This window comes from Mus pahari, chromosome 16, assembly GCF_900095145.1.
Source record: "Mus pahari chromosome 16, PAHARI_EIJ_v1.1, whole genome shotgun sequence".
Lineage (NCBI taxonomy): Eukaryota > Metazoa > Chordata > Mammalia > Rodentia > Muridae > Mus > Mus pahari.
In genome coordinates this window covers 67,413,720-67,421,216 of record NC_034605.1, presented here as the reverse complement: position 1 = coordinate 67,421,216, position 7,497 = coordinate 67,413,720, and positions in this window count along the sequence as shown.

Below are 7,497 nucleotides of genomic sequence, written 5' to 3'. Positions count from 1 at the left end.
TGAGAGTTCGGATGGCTAGAAGCAGTCAAGTAGTTGCTGGGGCTTGAACTCAGGATATTAACCACTGCGTGATCGCTGCAACACGGAGATTCTGTTTCTTAGAATATAACTGTCTTAGCAGGCACTCATAGCGACACTGTGTGGCTATTTTTTAGAATGACAGGAAGTTTTGTAAAAAGAATTTTGAGGAAAAGAAAAACGTAGTTTACAGATGGCTCTGGATTGAACTCATGACCTTTAAAAGGGGGAGTCCGTGCTGTTAACCACTGAGCCACCCCACAACAAAAAGGTTCCCTTCTCCTGCCATTTAAGTGGTAAAGCAATGATTTTACAATGAGAGTCCGTCTGTCTGCAGCCGCCCCGGAGCGGAGAGAGACCGAGGCAGGAGGGCGGCCGCGCGTGGGAATCCCCGAGTCCCGCAGTGCAGCCCAGCGCGTCCTCGGTCCCGCACACACTCGTGTGGGCGGCTCTCCCGGAGCCACGGCTATGACCGGGATCCGAGAGAACCTTGTCCGCGACTGTGCACGGAGGATGCGCCAGTGGGCGGGACCCACTGGGACGTGCGCGTCTCTCACACACGTGCACCGCAGGACCTTGGCTTTCTGAGCCGCGGGGATGGATGCACAATCGTCTGCTCAGAGCTCTTGGTACCGCGAGGGCGGGGCGAGGCAAGGTGGGTGAGCAGGGACGGGGAGGCTGGCTGAACCTGGGACGCCAGACCCTGCACTGTTTAAAAATGGGAGACGCTGGGCGTGGTGGCGCACGCCCTTAATCCCAGCACTTGGGAGGCAGAGGCAGGCGAATTTCTGAGTTCAAGGTCAGTCTGGTCTACAAAGTGAGTTTTTTTTAAGATTTAAAATTCACGTTTATGTGTTAATATGGGAGCTGGTGAGTCTATGCCAACCATGTGTCACGGACAACGGGAGATGGCTTTAGATCCCCTGTGGAGGTGGAGTCACAAGTGGCCATGAGCCCCAAGACCCGGGTGCTGGGAACCGAATTCCGGTCCTCTGGAAGAACAGCTGTTTAGGAAATAAGACCAGGCTGATTTATTAAGGCAACCTAAGTTCAGTTTCTCATTCCTGTGACCTGAGTTGGGGCCTAGTTCTCTCAACCATAACACAGGATGACTTTCCCGATCTAGCAAAAATTTTAAACACCTATGACTTATAAAACAACAAGGTGGAATGGAAGTAGGGGTCACTGCCCTTTAGGAAGAAATAACCCTTTGAGGAAGGTAGAAGAACATCTGGAATATGAGATGGACAGTGTTGGAATTTCCAACCCCAATAAGCCCATATAAAAAACAATCCAGTTATTATAATTATAAGCTCTATGCCTAGATTAGGCAGATACAACACTATACTAACTTATTCCCCAGCTATAAGACCCCTTCCTACTTATGGATTCTCCTGGCTACATAGTTCTGGTCCATCATGCTTACTCCTCTTAGGTCCTCTTTCCTCCCCGTCTTGTCTTCTTCTCCTTCTCTACCTGCTCCCAATATTGAACGTCCAGTCCCACCTTTCCTCTCCACTGCCCAATCACAGACTCTGGCCTTTATTGACCAGTTTAAATGGAGAGAAGGTTCACCTGAGATCACCTGAATACTTGATGGACAGCTGGCCTGGGCAACCCTCCTGAAGAAACAAAATTAACATTAGAATAGGAACATCATCCAGCCAACCCACAACAGGACTGAACAAAAAAAAAAAAAAAAAAAAAAAGGAGTATTGGATGAGAGTTGGAAAGGAGGGTGCAGTGGATGGGCAATTACTGGATACAAGTGGGGATGGGAGACTTCACAGGACATCTTGGGGCCTAGGGCAAAGAAAGTCCACATGAAGAAAGAAGGAATGAACAAGTGAAAAATGCCAGTGCCTATAGACTCTTTATGGTCACAAGGCAGACAGAGGAGGCAGCCCATGTGGCTGGAAAATGGAAAGAAAGCAGAAAAGTCCCTTCCAGAGGGCTTGAAGGGCCTTGAATGCCACAGCAAACACTTGGGGTGTCTATCTGTAAGTCATTCTGAGCCTGGGAGTACCATGATTTTTCTGTCTTTCCTAGGAGAGGTCTTAGGAATAGAAGCAAATTGTAAAAATAAAGTAATTAATTAATTAAAAATTTAGAAATAATTGGAGAGGGAAAGTTAAGTTTAGCCTATTATATAAAGGAAAGGCCATCACTACTACAGAAAAGAGAATCTGTTTGTGGTATGGCGTGCCTACATATCTAGAGCTTGGGAGGCTAAGGCAGAAGAGTGGAGAGTTTGAGACCAGCCTGAGCTACATACTGAGACCTTTTCTCAAAATTAAAAATGAAAGAGCAGAAAAGAGAAGAAGGAGACAAGAGGGGAAAGAAAAAATAGGAGGGAAGCGGGCTGCTTTTAAGTGGGTGTGGCTCTTATAAATTAATGGTTGAAATTAATTGTAAACAGTGCCAAAGTTTACAGAAAGGGTAAGAGCATGAAAACTAAATAAAGATTGGAGATTTGAATGTAAAAAAGCAATTTGTGTTGTGTTTGACCTCACATACTTCGTATAACAGGCTGGCTCCAATATGCTTTGGAAAGCAAAGTGCTTTTCCTTAATGCTTTAGACTCATAAATGTAATTCTAGGGAACACATAATTTGAGTGTTCTATTAATTCCTTGTTAGGGGAGGTGTTCTTTATAATAAAAAAGCATTTGTCTCATGCTACTGTCTTAAATTCATTTTTCTTTCTGAGTTCAGAATATATGGTTATACCTATGTATACTTATATATAGGCATACCTATAATAACAGCAATCAAGAGGCTGAGGCAGAAGGATTGCAAGCTTGAGGCAAGCCTGAGCTACATAGTGATACCCTGCCTCAAAAAATAAAATAAACGCCAGGCAGTGGTGGCACATGTCTTTAATCCCAGCACTTGGGAGGCAGAGGCAGGCAGATTTCTGAGTTTGAGGCCAGTCTGGTCTACAGAGTGGGTTCCAGAACAGCCAGGGCTATACAAAGAAACTCTGTCTCAAAAAACCAAATAAAATAAAAATAAAGGAACAGGTAAGAGGGCTACCTGCCCTCAGAACTTTCCTATTCTCTCAGTTTGAATCCCAGGAAAACTTAACTAAGAAGGTCCCCAAAATTAAATGGGTAGTATCTTAGTGGGGCTTTCTACTGTCATGAAGAGACATCACAGACATAGTGACTCTTATAAAGGAAAATATTTAGTTAGGGCTGGCTTAGAGTTCATAGGTTTAGTCCATTATCATCATGGTGGGAAGTATGGTGGCATGCAGGCAGACATGGTGCTGGAGAGGAAGCTGAGACATCTACATCTAGATTAGCAGGCATCAAGAAGAGAATGGGAGCAACTAGGCCTGGCTTGAGCATCTGAAATCTCAAAGCCAACCCCCACAGTGACAAACTTCCTCCAAAAAGGCTACACCTCCTAATAGTGACACTTCTTATGGGCCTATGGGGGACATTTTCATTCAGACTGTGACAGGTAGGAAGAAAATATGTGTGTGATTGCTAGCCACTGCCCAGGAATGGGGGTAGAGAGAGGCGCGGTGTGGAGAATGTGCAGACTGAATATACCTGGACAGGTATGACTTCAAGACTAGAAAGGGGATAACATTTGAAATGTAAATAAAGAAAATGTCTAATATAAAAGAAAAATTAATAATATATGAATGTTTTGCCTGGCAATTATTTGGGCACCACATATATTCAATTCCCACAGAGACCAGAAGTGGGCATTAGATTCCACCAGGATTTGAGTTAAAGAAGCTTGTTAGCTGTCATGTTAGTCCTCTGAGACCTCAACAAATGTTTTTTCTTCATCCCTTCCCAAATTCTTCCCTTCCAATTTCTTCCCTTTAAGTATGTGTACATACAAATATGCAAATAAAGCCTGCTGAATCTATTTCTACTGCTTGTGTTTATGCTTCAGGGATGAACATTTTGCATTTGGACACATGCAGTTGGGGAGCCCATCCATGCCTGAGGCTAATTCTCCCACTTGCAGGAGAATTCCTTTCTTTAATGAACAAAAGGAAACTGACCCTGAAGTGACCTAGACTACCTTGGACAGTAAACAGTATCCAGAATACCAACCATGTGTGGTAAATACCTTAGCTATCACTTGCTGGTGCCATGGACCTGAAGTTCTGGAGCTGCAGGAAAGTCTATAGGCACTGTCCTGAGCCAATCACAGTCTCCCTTGGTTCCATGGACCTTATACCAGACCCTACTGACCATTCTCACCTTAGATGATTTTGAGATTCTGAAACTCCTGCCTCCACTTTCTAACCACCGTGACTACGGGCCTGTGCTACAGTGCCTATCTTAGATAGCTTCAACTTCATTTAGTGAGTCATTACAATGACAGGATGAGTAAGATGACCTTATCTAAACTCAAGTTACTGGGCAGGAAATGAAGACACTGAGCAAACAACTCTGATTCTTAGCACACAGCAATAGATGTTTTATTGCTTTGAACAGAAGAAATCTTGCTTCATCAGACCACAAATAGGCTGACCTATGATAAGCAGGAAAAGTGGATCCCACCTTTCTTCCTGTGTCCTTCCTTGAAAAGTACTATTGTGCCTGTGAGTAATGGGTACTTGCTGTGCACAGAAGGGGAGATATTGATCAGGTTTATGTTAGATGCTGTTTAATGTATTTCCTGTAGGTGGCCTCCCAACAGATATCTTCAGAAAGAAGTTAAAAAGCAGAAAGCAATGAAGGTTATTATCTCTGGGTTTTGTCTTCTTTTTTTTTCTCTGGACAAATCGTGTCATAGAACAGACTCATTAAGAGACAAGATGGGAGGACTCTTCGTGATCACTGTTTGACTCTGTGCCACCTCCTCCACCCTGACCCTGTCCAATCATACATGGGCCAGACTCATCTGTACTAATGAATCTTCCCCTAGATTCTGATTATCATCTTGACAATTTCCATAAGGTGTAGTTAACAGTCAGCATACAGTCAGTCCTCTGTATACATGGGACTTTGGTTCCAGGCCCCTCATCAATATCACATCTAGGGATGGCCAGATCTCCTATATAAAATTGTATAGTAATAGCATAGAACCCAGACACATCCTCCTTACACCATAAATCAACTTAGATGTTTTACAATATTCAATACAATGTTGATTCTTAGAAAATACGTTGAATTATTAGGAAATCATGACAAGCAGATAGACCTCTGCATGTTTGGTACATCTTTTAAATAGTATCTTCTTCTTCTCTTCCTCTCTCCTTCTACTTTTCTTCATCTATCTCCTTTTCTTTCCATTTCTTTTTCCCATGAGGACAGTGATGAATTAAGATAGATTCTCACATGTAACCCAGGGTAGTATTGAATTGAAAATCCTCCTACCTCTACTACTTGAAGGCTAAGATTATAGGTATGTATATCATGCCCAGTATTTTTTTTTAGCTAAATCCATGGATGTGGAACCCTGAGCTAGAAAATAACTGTCTAATCTTTGAGAAATGGCTAAGCTGATGACAATATTGAGGAGTAGACTCAGAGAGTACAGCGATGCCTCCACTTCTGTTAGCTTCTAGAAGTCCACTACTGTAGGGATATGGAGTAAGCCTAGGAATTAATTCTAAGGCAGTCTGTTTCACTTGAGACAATAAGAGGCACCAAAATGACCAAGAGGGACTAGAGCTTAAAGCACAATAAAGGCCGTTTCAAGCCAGACAAGGATTCCAGGAGATGCTCTAAGAGATCCAATGTTCCTTGGCCAGAGAGGACCAACCCCCATTGTACTATAAGGTGTAAGAGAGGGTTCCAAGGTGCTTCCCTCTAGCTTCAGATAGAGTTTATTTCATTTAAACACTAGTGTTTATTTAAACACAGACACATAGTGGATAGAGATGATTATCTTTAAGATTCATATGACAGCCTTTCTAGACTATTCTCCATGTCCAAAGAGCTTCAGAACATGGGATCTGCTGCTGACACATTGAAGCAATTCCAGAAAGATCCCTGTTATGTGATTATTAGTTTTTGAAATGTTTAATTCCAAGCTTCTTCAGAATTTGGAAGGTTCATAGAAAGAACACATAATTACCAGAGTGCCTTTGACTATGTTAGTGATGGGCAAGGAAAGAAAAGTCTTGCAAGTTTTCCTTAAAGCTTTCCCTCCTGTGTTCGTCTACATCATGCAAAGCATGAACTGTGATTGGTCTCTGAAGTCTTGCTCTGTTTCCCCTTGGTAATGTTGCCTGATAAGAAGATAATGAGTTCTTGTCTTTAATGTGCATGTTAATGTTTAATATTCATGATTTACTAATAATTCAATGTGTTTTCTTAGAATCAACATTGTACTGAATATTGTAAAAGATCTAAACTGATTTATAGTGTAAAGAGGATGTGTCTGGGTTCTATGCTGTTACTACACAATCCTATGTGCATTGAGTGTAGTTTATCTCAACTACATTGTTGTGGTTGCTCAGTATTACTTATTAACCATCAAACTCCCAACTAATTCACAGTCAACAGAGTCTGCCATTGAAAATTGTTATCAAGTGCAATGTATATTTCTTTCTTCTAGTCATCTTGATCTACTATAAATTTGTTCATTATCAGAAAATTAAATTTAAGTACATTAAACTAAATTATGGATACAGTAATACTGGGATAATACATTAAGAACAAAAATGCACCAGAGAAATGGCTCAGAGGTTAAGAGCACTGACTGTGCTTCCAGAGAATCCTGAGTTCAATTTCCAGCAACCACATGGTGGCTCACAACCATCTGTAATGGGATCTTCGGGCATGCAGGCAGAACACTGTACATTAATAATAAATAAATAAATATTTTAAAAAAGAATAAAATGCAAAACCCTTGCCAAAAAAAGGGAGAAGAATTCTCTTTCACTAAGAAGGTAGGTGAACTTATTTGAGATGGCAAAAGGCTCTATGGCTATTTGAAGACGAGGGTATGTTANCTAGATGCTTTAATTAATAACTAAAGTACAGACCATAATATTCCCTTTTGTGCTGGAGGTCAGTCATGTAAAAAACATGCAACTGGGCAAGTTTGACCATCCTGTCCTCCAGCTCGAGTACTGATCACATTGGGAATAGGCTACTGAGAGTGTGCTTCAAAGACTAGCTCACCTGGAAACAATTTTTCTTTTAAAATTAAAGACTGTGAAAACGGTTTTTAAATTTAATTTTATTTAAATATTTTATTTGTAAATGCATTTATATATAATATAATTATAACTATTAAATTATTTATAAAAACTGTTATAAAAATTTTCTAATAAAATAGCAACACACATGAACATTTATTTAAAGGAAATTTACTGTACACAATATAGCACCTTTCTCAGTATTAGTCTTTCTTTTTTTCAATTTTTGTTAGCTATTTTCTTTATTTACATTTCAAATGCTATCCTGAAAGTCCCCTATACACTACCCCCGCCCTGCTCCCCTACCTACCCACTCCTGCTTCTTGGTCATGGTGTTCCCCTATACTGGGACATATA